The sequence below is a fragment of the Manacus vitellinus genome, unplaced genomic scaffold, assembly GCF_001715985.3.
Source record: "Manacus vitellinus isolate BGI_N305 unplaced genomic scaffold, ASM171598v3 scaffold_70_pilon, whole genome shotgun sequence".
Taxonomy (NCBI): Eukaryota; Metazoa; Chordata; class Aves; order Passeriformes; family Pipridae; genus Manacus; species Manacus vitellinus.
Window position 1 is genome coordinate 1,176,046 of NW_021940754.1, and position 21,292 is coordinate 1,197,337.

Below are 21,292 nucleotides of genomic sequence, written 5' to 3' on the forward strand. Positions count from 1 at the left end.
CTTAATGTGCTGAGCTGTGTCTGTTCTGGCTCCGAGGAGCCAGTCCTGAGTGGCCTGAGCAGTTGGAAATCTGAATTTCTTGGCAGTAGTGAATTTCAGCTTGTAGAGGGGAGAAAAACGAGGTAGCTTCTCCATTCATTTTACAACAATTAAGAACATAAAAATAGATGAGCCATTCTGAGCCACTGATGGCCCATCCAACCCAGCATCTCATCTCCCTCAGCAGCGAGCGCTGGGTGCTTCAGAAGCAAATATAAGCAGCGTGGCAATTACAGTGATCCCTCCTCTGGTATAACCTCTCAGATTCCAGCAATCAGCAGTTTGGGGACTTCCTGAGCCAGAGGTTGCATCTGGACCATCGTGTTTAATAGCTCCCAGTAGACTTCTCCTCCATGAATTTGTCTAATCCCTTCTTGAACCCATTTATACTGCTGGCTTCTACAACATCCTGTGACAAGGAGTTTCACGCTACAATCGTGCACTGCAAGTGTTGGGGAAGCAGGGGGGAGGAAAACTTCCTTTTTGCTGATTTAAACTTGCTGCCTAATTATTTCAGGGAGTGCCCTCCAGTTCCAGTAATACGAATAGCAGGAAAAAGTCTTTGTTTGGGAACTTGCTCCCCACCACTCAGACCAGTATCAGATTCACCCGAGCTTCACTTTTGTGGGCTAATCAGTATCTCATACAGTCTATTTACTGTCTCTCAACAATACAATTCCATATATTCACCACCTTTCTTAGTGCTTTTCTGTTTTCACTGTAACCCTTCCAGTACAAGCAATTTTTCTTTGGTAATGGATGGTCCTGATAACTAATCTGAGTGTATTTACCAGAAAAGTTTTGAAACTAAATTATTTACCCTGAAGATCCAGGCACAGTTATAGGGAAAAAAAAAAAAAAAAGAGAAAGTTCATTTTGCACTTTGGTGGCTTCATTGACTTAAGTGAGGAACTGAGCTTTAATCAGATTTGTGTCCAATCTTCTCTCAGCCATCCAAGATATGTCCTGAGCTCCTACATACACCTATATATAATAAAATATTCATGTTATAGCACAATGATATATTACTTTTCAATAATTATTATAACTGAGTTATGTAATAATTCATAATTATATGGCAAAATGCTATGATGATATAAGCATAAAACACACATATATATAACCTTGTTATACATATACATGTCTGTATGCTATAAAAACATGGAAACAATAAATCTTATAACTATTCATAACTTCTTTTTACTAATTAAATTAATTAATTCCCTGATTTAAGGGAATATGTCTCAGCTAAGAGAAATTTACTGATATATATCCCTTCCAGGATCAGCGTGCAGGTTAGAGGGAAAAGTGGGCAATTCATGGGAAGAGGTGAGGAAGATCAGAAACTAAGAGTAAGGATTCAACAGAAGAATGAGTTGATGCACCTTCCTCTTGTTACTACCTCCTTTTGCCCAGCATTACTATCTTCACTGGTCTGACTGATCTTAATCCGAGAGAACTAGACAGCAGGACCCTGGCAATGGTCCCCCCTCCACCAGCTTTTCTGAAATACTGCAACACCAGCAACACCAGCCTTGCACGCTGCTTCTCAAGTCACCCCCTCTTGCATTTTCCCTCCTCATCCTACTCCTGCCCTTCTTTGCCCTGCCTTCTGCTGTCCTTTGGATAAAGATTTCACCATGCCAGGCATAGTTCCATCTTTTCCATGGCTTCTGTGACCACAAGCAAAACAAAGAGTAAGACATAACATCTTAAATTATCCATCAGGGCTGAGTTTGTCCAGTCTCAGGGCAGCTGATAGGACCGTAGCAGCCAGCAAGTGAAAGAAAACAGCTTCTGTCTCTGGTGCTGACTATTCCCTCATCTTTTCTTTCCCCCCTTCACATGCTTCGGCTTTGTCAGGAAAGAAGCAGGCTTGAATTTCAGCTGCAAGAACAGACATAAAAATTCCAGCATATCTCAACTAACTGTGTTGGTTGTCTTCCCCAAAGAACATTCATCCTATTTATTTAAAGTCATTTTAAGAGACTTTAAAGCTAAAAGGGAGTTTATAAAAATTCCCTGCAGTGAAAGAGAAAGAAAATCATATTGAAGTGAAAGCAGTACTTTATATTTCCCACATCTAATGCTTTAACTAATTTTCCTCCTTACCCACATATACCTTACCCATATATTTAACAAAAGTTCAGCAAAAGTGAAAAAAAAAAAAAAAGGGTACCATGAAGTCAAAAGCAGGTACCTCTTCTTTTGGTAAAAAGGCAATCGTAGCCAACAGAAGTTTTGAGGACCAGTTACTACCTGCCAGCAATTAAAGATATACTTAACCAAATCTGACATCAAATGACAACAATATACACCCATGTTACCATGGATGTACCTACATTCAAGTGTGGAAATAAACATTTAAGAGTAATTAAATCTTAGTCAGATGCCTAGAAATAAAGAAATGTGATTTGCTTTGTTGTTCTCATGGACAACATCTGACCAAAAGTTATAGAGCCTGATGTCAACCTTTGCAACTTCTCTTCAACCCTTCATTGCCTTGATTTGTTCCTTCTTTCTTTGGGACAGACACATGCACATAGACATCTCTAAATATATTGATGTGTATGTGTTAAACACAAACATCCATTCTCCTTGAAAGGATTTTATGAGGGCTGGGTAATGTCTGCACATCATAAAGAAGACTGAAAGCCACTCTGCACACGCACTGTATCGCTCTTATTGCACCTAACAGTCACTCATACAGCATCAAGAAAGGGAGATGTGAAAATGGGAAAACTCCCTGCCTGGTGAAAGATAAAGAACAGAGGAACAACGTGGGCCAGGCAGCAAAGGACCTCTTTGCTGGCACCTGGCCCCTCATGGGTGAAGCAAAGCAGCGCTAAGCACATTATCAATGTGTGTCAAATGGAAAATCAAATCCTGTGTGGGGCTGAAGGATCTGGTGGTCCATGGGCAGAAATTATGCCTACTTGGCTATGGGAGTGATAACATTCCACAGAGGGGGGTTGGGCAATGAAGCAGTGCAACCTTGTCATGTGTTTTGTTTTTTTTAAATAGGATTGCAAGCAAAACCTCAACACCTCTGTGAGGAGTTTTCCAGATGGACCAGGAACACCTGCATGTTTTAGAATCATAGAATCATTAAGTTTGGAAAAGACCTTTAAGACCATCAAGTCCAACCATCAACTCAGCACCACTACCATGTTCACCACTGAACCATGTCTTCAAGTGCCGTATCCACACATTTCTGAACACTTCCAAGGATGGTGACTCCACCAGTTCCCTGAGCAGTCTGTTCCAATGCTTTACGGCCCTTTCCATGCCTTAAATATTTGGCTTACAGGCATTTTGACTTGCAGGAAAGCATCAAACTGAAAGAGCATAGAAGACAGCCACCATATCCTGTGCCTGGGAGGGATTTCCAATAACCACCCCGCACATCCTGGTCCTTTGAGGCAGGACTAGACACACTTAGGTCCTCCTTGACACAGGTTTGTCTATCTCATTCTTAAGGGTGTCCAGTGACAGACACTCACTGGACTCATCAGGCAATCCTGTCCAGGGTTTCACCACACTGCATCATTAAGGAGGTCCTTCCTAGTGTCTAACACCATCTTCTTTCTCAGGGCTGGGGGATGGGGAAGAAAAATGAAGAGCAAACAGTCTATCAGGCCTTCATTAGCAGATACGTTCTTCGGTGTCTTCTTGGTTGACCTTGTCTACTAAGGCATACTGAGAGATAATAATAATAATAATAATTAGCACTTACATAGCACTTAATCCTCAAAGCACTTTACAAACATTAGCTAATTAACTAAAAGGCAGATTATATATATATGTGTCTGTGCATATAAATAAATAAATAAATATAAAAGATCTGGGAAGCCTGCCACATTCATTCTTGCAGAAGTAAGGTCTTGCAAACTGCCTGCACTACACAAATCTTACTGTTTTCAGTAACATGTCATGCCAGCTTGGTGCAAAGCCCTCAGTTTAGCTTATGAGGGTGTACTCTGCCATCCACGCAGACCTGCAGAGTAGGGAAGTTTCTTTAGGACAGCCCTGAGATGGTATTAATTAAGCAGTCTGACTTAATTTAATACTCAATAGGCTTATTTTCCAACATGAGGAGTTGCTAATGACTGTAAATACTTGGCTTTTATAGTTGCTAGCCACTTTAAATAATTGCCAGATACCAATTAAACTCACAGAAAAAGAAATAAGGTCAGGGAAATGGCAGCATTTTTAATCTCCCACCATCTTTCAAAAAAAACCCATGTACTTTGTTTTCTTTTCCTTTCAACTCAAACTCCACACAATCTTATGGACGAGCTCATTTTAGGAAAATTTTTTCCTTAAAATGAGCTACTTCATGTGACAAGCCAGGGGCTACTTTTGTCACATCCTTGAAAACTGTGGTGATGGTCCCAGAGGTTGTGTCAAAGGGGAGGTCAAGCCTGCACCCCTGTGGGCTGACATGGGGACAGGGAGGCTGGGATCAGCCCTGAAGGGCAGATTGTATGAAACACCACATTCAGCATCTCCTCATGTTATGATCTATTTATCCTTGTCTCTACACTTTGACAGTTATGGGCTGTCCCAGAGACATGAAGCCCAGCAGCAGTGGGCAATGCTCTCCTTGCTGGCAGCTCTGCTTGCATGAGGCATCTACCTGTTGGAGGTGGCAATGGCCTTTTGTACTTGTCTCCACCTCTCCCTTCACCTCCCCCTCTTTTGCATAGTCTAACATTTTGACTGAGTTTGAGATTCAGATCCATTACAGACTAGTAACCTATGGCAGGTGATGAAACTCCAGCAAGACAAACGAAAAATTCAGCAAAATTAAAGGCTGAAACTATGCAATGTAAATGGAAGGCCACCTTGCTGACTTGTGGGCAAGGTGGTTGTGGTACAGTGAGATCAAATTCATGCTTCACGTGCCTCCCTCAGGAAAAAAAGACCCACCAAATTTAAAATGCTGTTCTCCCTTGCACTTTGAAATGTGACTTGGCTTCAAATGTTGGCTGTGAAATCCCTCCTTTTCAGTTTTTCCTTTCCCCTGGCACACATACACATGTGTATGTGCAGCCGACACAAGGTGCCACACATATCAACACCCATGTCCAATCAAGATTTAAACCTCTGTGAGAGAAAAAAGCACAGACATCCACCTCCATGAATCCTCTTATGCAGTGTCAAGGGCCAGGTCCAGTTTTCCTACAGACTCAGTGCAACATTTATTTCAACACTCTGGATCCCTTCCTCAGATAAGATCTCTGCCTTACAAACCAGTTCTTACTCTGAATTTTCTAGAAAGTTGTAAAAAAAAAAAAAGGCATGTAAAAGAAGTGACAGACAAAAGCTGAACATGTACCTATTTTCAAGCTCCTTCTGCAACAGGGCAAGTATAAAACAAGGTTATAACCACTGCAAATTCATACTGTCACCCCCAGATTCATATCATGACACCTGACAGCAGTAATAGGACTTGTTAAATTGAAAGGGGGAACAGGAACCTGCTTCCAACTGCACAAGTCCACAGAAGGCAATGGGAATCATACCAGGCAGCTGAGAACTTAAAGCTTTATATTGTAATTTATTCTCTTTTAAAAAAGGAATCAGACTTGAAAATGAGCCTGAGATGTGCTTGCTGAGCACCTTAAATATTCCCACCACCAAAACAAAAGCAGCACTTGTGCCAATTTTTATTTTTTTGTATTTATTTTTCCTAGTTGCAGTGGAATCCCTTCCTCTCTGGATACAGCTGGACCATCTCTGCCAGAGGACATCCCTGGGGCTCAGAAAACCACTTCTAAAGAGCTTTCCTTTTTTTTTTTCTTTTTTTGCATTTGGTATGCAGTAGATTATATCAAGTGTCAGATATTTTCAAAACATTTCCCAAGGGACTGTACTCCTATAAATTCTTCACACATACACTGCTTCACTTTCCCACTCCAAGTGCTGTGTTGTCCACAGACCTGCTGATGTTACCACAGGAATCAGTATAAAGGTTTGCTCTGGCTGCAAATTGGACCAGTGGTTCCCAGTGCCTTTCAAGACTATGCACAAGAGAAAGTAAGCTGTATTTAAATACACAAACCCATAGGATATCAAGTTTTTAATTTCTATGAATGCATAAGTTAAGGGAATTTTATAGTTGTTGAAATTACTAATTTAGAGGCTGACAGATCTTTAAAAAAAAAAAAAAAAAAACAAGAAAAACTTTTACTTTCCTTCTGGCTTGGTGATCACACAATATAATTTTGATATCTGCACATTTTCTCAGAATTAACACACTCGACAGATGTCCAGACAGAAAAGAAACAATTCTGTTCACAAAGAAGCACACTGTACAAATGGTGAACCAACATTAGAAAACTAAATCCACCTACATGTACTCAAACTTATTATAGTCTGTACTCATATTTGAAAACATCTGTGTAGAAGTTCAAGTGTATTACAGAAAACCCAGGAGAAGTCGTCTGGTACATCCCCAAGGTCTTCAGATGCATTTTTTGCTACCCAGAGAGCCCATGAAATGAAACTTGCAGATCCATTGGCCTCGCCAAGCAGCATTTCCAACCTCTGAAGTGCCTCCATGAAGCTAAAGCGAGCTTGGGACTTCAGCAGGCTGAGCAGAGCCAGAAATGGAAGTGCTTGGAGCACACTTGCTTTTTCTTGTTTGGGTTTTTTCTTCAACAAGAGAGTGTGGTCTCATTTTGCAGGGTGCTCAGAGTCACCACAGCCTCCATTTACCCAGAAATGAGGTGAAGAGATAGTTAATAAGAAATGAAGAAGCCAAAATAATTTGAAGACGCTGCACTGATATGCCGACATCATACACCTTACTTGTTTCATGGCTTGTTGGAGGAGGGGCTCAGCCATCGAAGGGAGCCGGGAGGAGCCCTCCCTCCCCCGGGGGCAGTGCAGGAACAGGAACGGATGAGGACACAGTGCCTTCCCCGTGTGCCTTCAAACCCCGGAGGAGGGAGGGCACACAATAGAGGGCGTTGCTTCTGCAGCCATGGGGAGGAAGGAGCGCTGAAGAGGACTCACCATCACCTCAAACTCTTGCTCTGCATGTTCCCACAAGCCAGAGAAACACCCCACCTGCCCCAGGCGGAGAGATGATGTGTTCAGAGATAAATACTCACCCTGCCCACAGGCCTTCCAACACCCACAGGCTCCTGGGCTCTGCCCACACATAATCCTCCCTTTCTGTAATTCCCTTGAAATCAGGCATTAACTAACTTTCTTTCCACCTGTCACAATCCACAGGGAAATCCCAGGTTGGATTCACCCCACCCAGCCAGCCATTGCATGAAAAGGTTGCGAGTGCATGGCAGCCTCATCAGAACCAAGCTTCATAGAACACTTGAAAACAGAATACACAGAAGAGCTTCTCCCAAAAGATACAAGTCCTCCCTTTGCTGTGTGAACTACTCTATGAAACCAATGTGCTATTTATGTCTGAAAATGAAAGGCAATAAAAAAAAGGACTGTTTTATGTTGCTCAGCAAGCAACAGCACTGCTACACAACCCAACTCTTTAGAGTAAGGGTCTTTGCACACCAGTCTAACGTTCCTTTGACTCCGACAAAGTGGAATAAAATCTATTTCAAATATATTATTTGATGAAAGCAGATGTCAGCAGATACTGCCTATGTAATTGATATTTGATTTATTCAAGATTTATGCATGCTGTGCCTTAGATTTATTAATGATAATCCCCTGCTCTTGTGTTTAATATAGTGGAACCAAAACATAATTTGCTGGGATCAGTCAGAAATGCATCAAAGTGATTAACTCTACATGCAAACCATTATCCAGTGACATCCCTACTGTGCATAGTGCAAAAGGAGGCAATAATACAGTAATTGGCTTCACTTAAGCAAGTCAGATATTTGCTGTGATTGCTGGTAAAATTTGGTCCCTTTAATCTCAATGGTGCTACTTCTTCACATCCTTCATCTTTCCTTGATGCATTTCTGTTCACAAGAGAGTCAGAAATGAAAAATAATAATAATAATAAAAAAAATTTAAAAGGAACACAACCAAAGTCCCTCCAACAACCTGGCAATTTAACATGAGGAAATCATCACAATCACAGTCAGCACAGCAATGAAACACAGCTCTCCTCCTGAAAGCCACTAAGAGGGCTTCTCCCACCTCCAGGAACAAGTTATTTGCAGGTTGTTCATGGCATCCCTGTCACTGCAGGGATGGGATGAGGCAGAGGGACTCTATAACCAGCAGAACACTTTGTCACTTTGTGTGCCCAAGGAGTGAGGAGGAGATTCAAATCTCATACAGGCCCCAGTGCCCTGTATCAGGAGATGAAGCACACACTGAGGAAAGGCTAGTGAGGAGCTGGGTAGAGAGCAGCACAGCAAGAACAGTTTTAAAAGAGTTCAAAGGAGGGATTAAGCTCAATGGGGAGGAGAGACTGTGACTCTACAAGTATTCACCAGGGTTGGAAAGGCATCTCCTCTTCGGCTCCTCCCCACTGCTGCATGCTAGTCCTTTATCCAGGGAGGAAGCAGGAGTCCCTTAGCTCTGGGGCTGGGAACAGAGGCTCAAATGAAGAGGCAGAGAGAAAAAAGGCACAGAAAGCCGCAGTCCACATGGGCAGGAGGAGGGAAGATGTTAGAAAAAGGCAGCCTGTCTCCTGTGAATTTTCTCACCGGAGTCCTGACAGCCAAAGACTCCATTTAGTCTAATTAATTTGTTCCACTCTTGAACAATACAATTTTGGTTACATGTCTTACAAGTTGTTACATTTCCGGGCAGATTCATTGCCACCGCAAGAGCAGCCATGTGTTTCTGTGTTGTGGAACTAAATTTTTATCTCCTGGACCAGCACAGTTATTCTGCTCCTGATTGCTGACCTACAGGACTGGCTCGATTCATCTTTGGAAAACCCAGAAACCACCTTTCCCCTGAGTCCCTTAGGTACTGCAGCAACAAACACTACCTGAGAGCAGCTCATAGAGCTCTATCTTATTGTTTTAAGTGCTAATCCTGGGAGCAGGTCAAATAAAGAGATACTGAGTGGTGTTCAAAATTTTATGCACAAAGCAACTCCACAAGTCAAATCAGTTTCCAGTTTGTGGATTCTCCTCATCCGTGCTCGGATTCGCAATGACCGCTGCATTCTTCAGAAAATGCACCCAAATTAAAACTTGGACTGATCAGGATGGCCAGGTCTTCTAGATTCATAGTGATCCAGATTTTGAAAAAGACCTCTAACATGATAAAACCCAAACAAATAAAACCCCTTTCTGATCTCTGTAACCACCAGTCCTGAAGCTGTCGTGGGGGTAGTGATGCCCTAACAAACAGTAAATGGGGTGTTCTGATATTCGGTCTAATCAGAAAGTAGGTGTCTTGAGAGAGAAGTTTTTAAATGGAGTATTTAAAACCACTGTCATTATCCCTTACGGAAGGAACACGTGCTTAGGATGAATTTCTCTTTCTTTCTACGTGGAATGACAAAATGTAACAAAAAAAAAAGTCTCCACTCGTTTCTCCTAGATACAAGGGTGACATGCTACGATACAGATATTCTTCACTAAAAAAATTTCTTCCTGCATTGAGGGTGCTGCCTGAAGAATGTGGTGCATCCAAGCCACAACAAATTAAACAGAAAATAGAGTTGCAGCAGTGAGAACTGGACACTGGACCTGCCTAGCCTCAAAGAAGCTTTGTGACCTGCAAGATAGAAAATAAGGACCCCCTTTTCTTATTCTCTCGGTTTTTTGCCTTCCGGGAAGAGGACAGAGTCAGGAGCCAAGCAAGTCCCAGGACAAGAAAAACAAACAAAAAAAACAAACAAAAAACACAAACAAACAAAAACAAACAAACAAACAAAAAAAAAAAAAAAAAAAAAAAAAAAAAAAAAAAAACAAAAAAAAAAAGGAGAGGTAAGAGATGGTCTACTTTATCAAAAAAGAAAAGGAATTCTAGATTTAAAATAATTATTTTGGGGTTTTTATCTCTCCTCCTACCAAAACAAGCAATCCTCCTTCCTGTAGCTTCCTCTCCCTTGATACCAGGTTAGAGGAGAGTCTCTCCTTGTCCAGCATATGCCTCAATGCACTGGTATTCATTGTTTGCACTCTCATGCAACTAATTCTGTACATGGGCTGTGTAGTTCTCCCAATATAGGGTTTATGATCTAACCAAGTTCAGCAAGTCTTTCTCTTTTCTATCTGGTTATTTAAAGAAATAAAATTGCCCTGCATTTCAAAAGGATGTAGCTGACAAGGTGAAAAGATGACATCAATCCTCTCTGATAGGAAGGGTCTACAATTCCCTGCTGAATTTATCTTTGAACAAAATGAAGAAAAATTGATAGCTTCAATTAGAGAGAGAATTCATATCACATGCAATTTAAAAAACCCAAATCTTCATTAATATACTTTTCCCAGACTGAGAATAATCACAACCATCTGGAGATGAGAGTTGTGCAATAAGAAGGAATCCTGTCACTCAAACTTTGCACAACTTCATCCTTTAAAAAAAATTGCTATCAATGATTTTATAATGCTCTGCTTCATCCATCTTCCAGATTGCTTTATCCTTACATTTCCAGAACACCCCTGGTATGCCCATGGAACAACCGAGACAGCAGTAGCTCCTGATCATGTCATTTCAGCCCTGTGATACAGTGCCAGGATACTAATGGAAAAAAAGGAGAGAATTACCAGAAGCAGCACAGATACAATAGAGGAAATGTGCTTTAGGAGGAAAGGAAATACCAATACCCAGAAAGCCATTTTCCTACTCTTCCCCATGGATTCAGAAAAATGCTGGAGACTGGCAGCTGTAGACACTTCCAAGAGAGAGGTTTCTGGACACACAGAAACATCCTCCAAATGTTCCTTTCCCTCTCCAAAGCTGCTCAACTGCAGCCTATCTTCACCTCCACTTTATGCCTTCCCCTCTTCTGCCCTCTTCTCTATTTCTTTTTCTCTTTTAGAAAAACTGGTCTCTTTCTCACAAAATCTAGCTCATGCCACCACACTGAGGAATTAGGAGAGCCTCACGCTGTTCCATGAGGGCATCTTCTACTCACCCTGACTCTGTCCCCTTTCCCATTTCCACTGGAATACCTCTGAGACCAGAGACACCTACGGCTCCATGTTCATGCAGCGACAGAAGTTTGTGTTGACCTCAAATGCCCTACAGTAATAAACACAATCCATGACAACTCCCACTTCCAAAGCTCAGTGAAACAATCCTTTGCATTTTAATGACACTGATTAAACTCCCTTAGAATGCAAAACCAGAAAATTTCAAAACACTTTGTGCTTGAACCCATTCAAAATTATCAGTGCTGTAAACTTCGCTGTCCATCACCCTACACACACATGCACAAGAAACCAAACTTGGAGTCTCCTGCATCTCAGAATCACAGGACAGCCACACAGAAATCATAAGAGAAGCTAGGAATGAATGATATACTGAAAACACTCTACTTTAAAACTCATATGCTTTCACGAATGTGATACTCTCTAACGACCACATCTTCAGAGTTTTTTCCATAAGCCAAGAGGACTGCCTCTTTAAGGGAAAACTGAAGATTTTTTTGAATGCATGCCTTCAGGAATTGTGAGATCAAGGAAAATATGAAAGCAAATGCAAAACATCAAGTATCAGAAGAGTCATGGTTAAAAAAGAAGGATGAGTTGACAATGAGGACAGAAGGTCAGTTCATTAGGGACATTCTGATATAAAACATAGGAAATTTTCCTCAAGAAAATAGAAAAAATAACAGCTTAAATTAAATTATATATTACTTTGGTGTTTAAAAAGAGATACCCTTATTTAAGAAGGGCTTAAAGTCTATAAATGGTTAATCACACAAGGAGCATTAATTCCCCACCACCACTTATTCTCTGTGACTAATATTGTTATTGGGGCAAATATCACCCTAGTAAAAACCCTTTCTATCATTGCATACCACAAGAGTACAGAAGTACTTCTGAACTCTTCAGGACACAGACCTTTTAAAAAAACTCAGTGCAGATCCAAGGAAAGAAATGGGCTAGCAGAACTTGCAGCCCACCTGTGAGCCAGCTTTGAATTCATCAGCCAAAATTTCCATGCCCTTCAATGCTTTTAGATGAGCTGATGGAGGACGCTTGGCCAGTGGGAAGGAATGAAAAGCTGATAAGTACTAACCTGTTTAAATGCACTGCTGAGCTATGCTTATAGTGCCTGGAAAGTTGTCCCGCATTCAAAACACACCAGCAGAAAATATGAAATACCATTTTTGGCCCTGAACTAGTCCAGCTTTGACAATCCTCTCAATAGGGTTTCCCTGAGAAAACCATCTCTCTGGTTCCTTTCACTCTTAAGCCATGTCTCTGTTGATGTCATGAAGGAAAATGGTGCTAATGAGTAGGACTAGTCCCTGCAGAAAACCCGTATCTAAAGACTGCACCTCTGAAAAAGGACATTTTCGGGATATGAGGGTGTTAACAGGATATAATGTTGATGATTTAATGCAGTGAGTGTCTCCTTTGAGCTAAGTGTCCCTGCCTTGGCAGAGAGATGATGGTGTGCTAGAAATATTAAGCTAGCAACCTCCATGGAGATACATAGCTACAAGTAAGAGCAGAATTTGAAACCCTGTCTTCAGGATAAGTCATCAAACAGATCCTCCTAAACAGCAGCCAAATATATACATGCATCTACTGCTGTAGGTGTTAATGGAACAGCTCCCAAATATGAACGCTGAAATAACATCCTGATCTCCTGTAACCAGAGCTAAGAGGATTTGCCATTGATATACCAGCTCTGAGCTGGATTTACTTCAAAATTGTCAAAAGCCCCTGCACTGGCATAAAGCACGTTTTTGTGTCTAAGGAATCCAGATGAGTGCTTCACATGGGGCACTGGGCAACATGTAATGAATTCCACATTCTGATTTTGTTCCCAGAGAAGGCTTCCACAGATTCCACAATGGAACAAGAGGTTTATTGAACAGGACAATGCGAGAGGAAATCTATTTTACAACTTGAAGCAAGCTTCTGTCCGCAGAGGATGAGCATAATTTGTTGCTGAAAAGGAAACTAATATTAAGCAAAACAGCCTAAACAGAAAAGGAACAAAGTTTCACCTTCTGTAGTTCTTCACCCACATATTTGTTGTATGTGTGCACCCAGCCCTACACGAATATCTATGTAGCATGTACACACAGATATTATGTAGAAGCACTTTCCAAACACAAAGGAGCTAAAAATGACATAATCCTGTCTTCTGGAAGTTCTCGTTATGGAAACAGTAATTAGATAATTCTACATTTGAATGTAGTACGGTTAATCAGAGCTTTCCCAGGGGCATTTTAGAATTAGGAGGAATGCTATTAAGGAATACAAATCTTTTATTTCCTAAACTGCCAATAAAAGGAGATGATCAACTTTAAAAAAAAAAAAAAAAAGGCAATGGAAATAGGTTGCTCTTAAAAAAAAAAGATAAATTCAGACCAATTCACTCCAATGTCACGAACCTAAATAGGATGTTGTTGTGCCAGGGAATTAATTGGATTGTAAATAAAAGTGACACCGATCAGTAATTTTTTATTGCTTGTGATGAGTGAGATGCAAAGAGTGTACAAAAAGCATAAATGATGAAAGTTGAATTTGTTCTGAAAAAATTCTTCCAGTTTGAATAATCTGCAGGATATTAACGGCACTGGTAAGAATTTTTATTATAAACATATGAGGACAGTGTGAATCAGGAATAATTCTGTTTAAACCAATGGGATTGTATTGAGGGAACATTTTTGAGGGCTGCAGAGTGGAAACTAACTGAGTTCTACATACTCTTTTGATGACAGCAGAATCGGGACCATGGTTCTCTTTTTACTTTTCCTCCTTGCTCCATAGTTGCTTATGTACTCTTATAGAAAACTCTCTTTTCTCGAGCAGAGCAGCGGGTCCTCTGGATGAGCACCTCACCTGGATGCTCATGTCCAGCTGTGGCGACAACATCCCTTCCAGCTAAAACAAAGGCAGCTCCCAGAGAAGCCAGCCAGCTGGAAAGCAGGACCTGCTAAACTGAAGGATGTCAAAGAAATGCAAAAGAATGCAATTCCAAATTTTTCAAAGAAGTGACCTGGGCAAAACAGAGGCATTATGAGATGGCGAGGAACTGAGGGCAATGTTGTCTTCAAGAGGAAGCCACGTGGAGTCAAGGATCACAAAATAGAAGAATCAGAGTGACAAGATATACCCTCATTTTGTATTTTGATCAGGATCTTGTGTCTCCTTTTTCAAGTGGCAGAAAAGAGCAGATGCTCAGTAACTTTGTTTGAATGGCCAGCATGTTGGAGATCATACCTGATGAATGGGGTTGAAGGCCAAGGACTCACACTTTTCCTCAGTAGTCCACTCTAACCATGAGAAGGAGAAAGTCCTGTCAGCTTCAGATGCTAAAGAACACAGGAGGAAGCCTCTGAGGAGTAGGTCCTAACTCAGTCACACTAGTTATAAGATGTAAATACACATTCTCCTCTCATCTTGCATCTCCCCTTAACTAGAGATTTAAAAGGGTCCATGCAACTTGCATGTAGTGTTCTGAGTACCCAAGTCAGACCAATTTGAGTAGAGCTACGTAACAACATCACACAACAGAAGTGTGGTTGCTATCTGAAACATGCTGGGGTACAAGCCCAAGGAAAGAGAACACCTTCTCATGTTAATGGATAACAATGGTAACAAAGCTATGATTTTATTTAAGCTTGGAACAAGCACCAAACTCGTAATTGGCAGAGCACTTATATCTTGGGATGATCCTCTAAGAGGAGCCACAGAAGTGCCTTACTGCCCGAGCCTCCTGAGGACTTCCTTGATGGAAAACAGCGTTACTTGACTCTCTTGCTGCAGACCTGGGTTTCTGCATACCATGGAACAGCTGCACATGGTACCTTATAAGGCCTTCCTATGCAGACAAAAAGGGTTTTAAGAGATCTGTAACAAATGTTTCAGGAACTAAACCTTGATTTGTTTATCCTACCTCTTAGAGAGTGAAATAGCTCAAGGAAAAGCAAAACAGGGACAGAGAAAGGGCGCATGAGCAAAGGAAATGGAGTCTCATAGAACAACATAGCATACTAATTCATTCTGATCTTACTATTTAGTACCTGCAAAGTCTACCATTATGCATTATTAAAGTCATGTATTATTGAATCACAATCCTTGTTGCCTGGTAAGAAATGTGGATGATTTCTTAGCTTAAATTAAAGCACTGCTTCCCTTATTTGAATAAAACTGCATTACTGGCTGCCTCTCATGGTAATCAGAAAACTGCATTAGGCAGGTAGTACTGTATGAATTAAAAAATAATGAAACAAGACTTTTCAGTCAGACATTGTTCCCTCGCCTGCTTTTCATGACAGCAGATTCCCTACTCTGAGTTGATAAGACAACAGCAAATGAAGATAACAACATGAGAGCAAAATCATTCACTCTAATAGGCTCCACCTGTGCAGGCTCCAGCTCATTTACATGACTGCAGAAAAATTAGAAATCATGCAGCAATTAGTCTCTTCTAGATTATGCACTGTGTCAACTGATACCACTCTAGAGAGCACTAGTGCTAAAATGGTTTCAAAAGATAAATCTACTAGCCTGTGCAAACATTTTTAATTACCTGGAAAACTGGATTGCCTGTTTAGAAAACTCTGCTGTAAATGAGGCTGCCCACACAGCCCTGGAATCAAATGTCACCAGCTTCAAATGTTTATATAACTGACTTTTATAGTGTTTGATGGCTTGGTGAAACAGAACCACATATCTGCTTTTGCTGCTGTGTAGCTGAAGGAACATCTCTTTAGAGGGAGGTAATGGAATTGAGGTAAAAGGAATTTTTCTTTCTGCTTTTTGTGTTAGCAGGTATTGATTCCTTTAGTCTCAGATCTCATCATCCACTCTGGTCATCCATTGCAAAATGATGATCATTCACAGCACTGAGCAAACCCAGCAGCTATTTACAGGATAAAAATTAAGGGCTGCATTGCGAACCCTGTACTCTCCCCAGTAAGGAGCTCTTCACCTAAGAGGCCCAGTGAAGTCAATTTAACTGCTTACGGGTACCTGTTCATCCTTGTGAGGAAGCAGTTCACAATCTGGGCTCCAGTCCTCTGCCAGGGTTAGCATATGTGCTGGTGGAAAGGCAAGTCTGCACACCCAGCTGGTGCAAACCTGCAGCGCTCCCAAACCCACAGAAGCTCTGCAGATTTGCAGTGATCCAGGCCCCTTGCATGAAGCATGTGCTCTCCACACCTCGGCTGTTGTTAATGAGGTTTTAAAATCATCTGCTGGAATTTGAAAATTACGCTTCTTTGGTATGTTTAAATCTTTCTCAAAGGGAAAAAAAAAAAAAAAAAAAAGCCTTAGAATAACTGGAAAGGAAGAGAGCAATGAAAGCACCGTAAAGACTTCGAGAGCTACGGAGTGTAATTCAGAGCCAGGTCCTTTCTGTTTATCTGACTCATTCTCTAAAGAACTCCAGGGCAAGGAAACTGTGAAGCTTGCAATCTTGAGGACTGCTCTTGGGTTCACATTCTGTATAGGATATTTCTACAGAGTGTAACAATGTAGCTTTATAATTTGAACTGGATGAACTCATGAAGGGCCACCTTAACAGCACAGTCATAGCTTTGGTTACATAAAGTGTTCCTGCAGGCTGAGTTTAGATGCAGCATCCAACCTTGAAGTTTTTTTCTTTCCCTGCTTAAAACACTGCCCATGTGTTTTCATGTCACACAGAATACATTCTATGGTTCATAGAAGTGGATTCAGTGAGGGTCACCCCCATCTCCACAAGGTATTTACACAGCTCAGCTCTGATGTGGCACCAGGTTTGCATTAGTCTTAATTCAGGCCCCCTGAATTATCCCTCTTTGATTATCAAGACTTCTTGTTAAGCTTTTTAGTTTTGAAACCCTTCACTGAACATCTTCAGCATTTCCAGTTACAACTTAAAGAGCTTAACTTTGTTCTCAAAGCTAGGTCTTTATGAGTTGGACTATGTCCCTTGGTCACACCTGGGCAATTTGGGTGCCATGGGGTCACAGTCCCTCCAAAACCCCAGAGATCCTTCAGAGCTGTCAGGTGCATCTGGGAGCTGCAGCACTGTGATGGGGCTTAGCTGGACTGTGGAACATCTTGCCAGAAGATGATTTGAATGTTAAGAAAGTTAGTGTGGAACCAAAAAAACAGACTGGAAAGGATGAGGTGCCTGAGTGCATCTGATATATATCTCAAAAGATATCCCATTCTTCCCCTAAGCAGCCCACAAGCTCCGTGGGCTGACACCTGTAAGGGGGACACCACTCTCCTTACCCTTATATTTCTGTTCCTTTCTTCCTTCACATTATAAACTTTGTTTCTGTGCAACTTATGAGCAATTGACAGGTGAAAGGCAGGTGGATTGTTTGGCCTTGTATCCAACACACAGCTCATACAGAGAAGGACCCACCATCCAGGTAAATGTCCCTCAGCCACAGGGCAATTCTGCTCCATTCATCCCTTATGCAGGATTATGTGTACTCTTCCCCACATAGTTCCATGACTGCAACCTTCACAGAGGCAATAGCCCAGGAAACTCTGGCACAAACCACATGGACAGCATTTTCATCACTGCAATCTTTACCCTGGTCTCTGCACTGGACAGATTCCCACTGGCCACTCTTATATTCTAGTTTTAGGTGGCTACTGGGGGCCACAACGTTGCTCATCCACAAAAAGTCATTACACACATCTTTGTTGCTGCTTTTTTAATTTCAACTCAAATCCAACACAGTTTAACCGCTTTTAGGCTAATGTATATATGCTTTGGACTGCAGGATAATCAGCCACACAGTAGAACTGCACAGCAAAGTGATGGGAGGAGAGGGCCCTTCGGATGTGTGGGGAAAGCTGGACTGACAGGATGCAACAGCCCTCCTTGAAATGTGGCCAGAATGCAAAAGAGCAACTCTGGAGGTACTGCATGGAGACGTGCATACAGGCACCTACCCTACTGCAAGCCAGTTTATTTGAGCTTTAATAGGAAGGACTGGCAAGGAGAGCCTCCTAACAGCCTTAATTTATTCCTTGATGATGCCACAGTTGGTGGTACTGACTAGGATTCAAATATAAAATGGAATTTATGGAGAAATTTATGAGTTTAATGGAGAAATCTGTTAAGAGCCTTGAAAGCCCTTATATAGCTAACGAGGTGTTTTAAGTCCCCTAGCAAATTCTGTGCTTGCCTGATGAGGTTCAAGTTTCATAGCTTAACCAGACAGCAAGGGGAAAGGATGACAGTATGTGTGGCAGAGCTGTACACTGACTATGGGCTGCTCATTTGGAGGCATCTTGAAAGATAGGTTATGAGGCATGTTCATCTGTCATTATTAATGACTGAAGTAAAAGAATTAACTGGGTAAGCCTGATCTGAGGCTTGTAGTGCCTGATCTAAGACTTACAGACTTGACAATGTGCAGAGAAACTGCAAAATAATACATTGGATTTGCAACTATACAGTGCCTTAAAACCATCAAGAACAAACAGTGAGAGAGAGGGGGATTCCTGCCTACCTCACTTATTGGGATTGCCTTAAGGATGTATGGGAAAACTGAGCACTGTAGAATGCAGGAGTTGCCACAAGATGGGACATTCAGCTCACAAATATGAAAGTTGCTGGCAGAATACTGAACTTTACATCTAATGAGTAAAGCTGGCTTGATAAATGGTCACTTGAAAGAGATAATCCTTTGCTCCCTTTGTGAAACACCTGCCAACAGGTTCCTGATAAAAACCCTCTCGTTCAAGCCAGGGGGAATTTGACAGTGGTGACAGACTTTCTGTTCAATTCTGGCTTTTTTTGTAACCAACTGGTGAAAACTGAGAATCAGAAACATCATCTTGCAGAAGGTGTCCAAAATGTCTGTTGTTTGTTTTCCTTTAATTACATTAATGGAGACACATCTCTGGCTGTAAAGCCAACTGGCCAAGTGATGCCTCCACTGGGGAAACCTCTGCAGCTTCCTCCTTCAAAGGAATCCTCTCTTCTTCCCCAAATTAACAAGTATTTTCAAATGCTGCTGTGGCCAAGCTTCCCGAGCTATGACTCAGGCCACACAGTGAGCAAACAGGCAAGCAAGCAAACTGAGCAAAATAATTCCCTGCTGCAGACAACACACATATAGACACAGTGGTAGCAGGACAGCAAAAGTGAGTAATTCCCCGAGTAAGGAAAGTAAACTCGGTTTTTGAAGTCAACGTAATAACATTCAAATAATTGTTTTCCTCTCTGCTCTTTAGCAAGGTTTGGTTTGGGTTTCTTTAGTGGTAGTTGGAAGTTGAAGTCCTGAAGGCCATGCAAACTTCTGGACAAAAGGTGATGTGTGGAAACGTAGCTCCTGTGATGTGTGTCACAATGAAGGGAAGGAAATTAGTTCAATAACTTGCCTAATGCACCATGTGAAGATAGAAGCGAGGAAAGCGCGGCTGCAAGAAGTTAATGTAAAAAACACTAACCACAAATCCAGCACAGGGCCAAGCTCCAAAACGTAAGTGGAAGTGGCCTAGAAAACCCACACAAAGCCAGTAATTTACAAGCAAAGGTTCTGTGCTTCTGGAAAATAAGGGCAAGAATAAAAACTGCCTGTGTTAGTAATCTAGGATCTGGAGCAGAGTAACTAAATCTATTGGGCTTAGACTGCCTGAAGGCATAACATTAGACTGGGGAGAGACATTCAGTTTAATCTCCAGCATGACAGATGTCCTTAAGGGGATTCTATGTAAATATGCAGTGTATTGTTTTTGCCTTCTTAAAAAAGCTGGAGGAGTTGAACCACCACTCTCCTATCAGATGGTATGGATATTTTGCTCTGCCTTGAAGGTGACGTGGTTAAGTTTAAGAGCCTCCTCATGATTCCAGTTCACCCCCTCCCCTGGGCCAATGTAAATCAGCTGCATTACAGGGATGTTGTAAGTAACCCTCAGCATGATGTGCTGACTAGATTCTGTCTATAGATATGCCTACACCCCAGGAAGACATGATGTGGTCTTAACAGCAGCATCTCTGACTTCACAGCTGAATGTAGGGGAAAAAAAGGGGTATGAGAGGCAAAGAGAGAGCAGAGAGAAGACAAAATATTACTTTAAGATCATAGAATACGGGAGCTCATATTACATTCTCAGTACTAGACAATAAACCAATTTTTGGGGAGCTAATCTGGGCAAGAAATATTGTCTTTTGGCAGAATTCAAACTGCACCTTAATTAGCATCAGCATCCAAGATCTCACAATATTCATATTCCTGCTTGATATCACAGGATGGGATTGAATGAGTTAAACTCAAGGACTGAGTATGGGGCCAAATGGATCTCATAAGAACTCTTTTTAAAACCCCTGCTTTCAAAATAAATAATGCAGAAAAACACTTAGGGAGAACTCTGAGAATATTCCAAAACAGCCTCTGAAACAGATGATCATACAAATTCACCTGAAAGATGGGGAAGAAGTTAGTGTGTGCCAGCCTGCAACTGCACAAACATGTGGTGCATGCAACCTCTAGAGTGACTGAAATGCTGAAAGCTTCTGTAATCCAAAACTAAGCTGATTTTACACTACAACCACAATTATTTTCTTTTTTAAATCAAGCATGCCACTGCCAGCTCCGTAGCAGGTGCAAATCAGCACAGGCTTCAAGGGAGTAGTCTGATCTACAGCAGCTGAGGATCTGGTGTAAAATGAGATCATCTGCTGAAAAATTAAGAGAAAGGCATTTCTATTTGTCATCTGCCACCTCTTATAATTGCTTAGAAATTTCTATCTTGCCCCTCTAGAAATCCAAGTGATTGACTTGCTTAGTGCTCTGGCTGTTCCCCACCCTCAGCAAGCTTAGAGTACTAATGCCTCCTGGCCAGGGATACTCACTTATTCCCAAAGGATTTTGGCTGGTTTTGCTTCCAGATAGAAGCCAAAAGGCCATATCCTAGTCTTACTTATGCTCAAAAAACAATGCATAGCCTGGACACATCCCAGACTAAACCATCTAAGAAAGATATTCTTCATTTCTCTAGCAAGGATTACATTCTGAAAAAATAACCAGAGCGGCAGATCTAAGAGAAGCCTTTCCAGCACAACGGGATGTTTCCCACAGCAAAAACTGCATTTCCAACCTAAAACTGCCACTGCAATCTCTGCTACACTGATCACCATCTACCCATGCTCCAATAAAGGCTTGGAGTTAGCACCGGGAGGAAATGGAGCACCAAGGCAA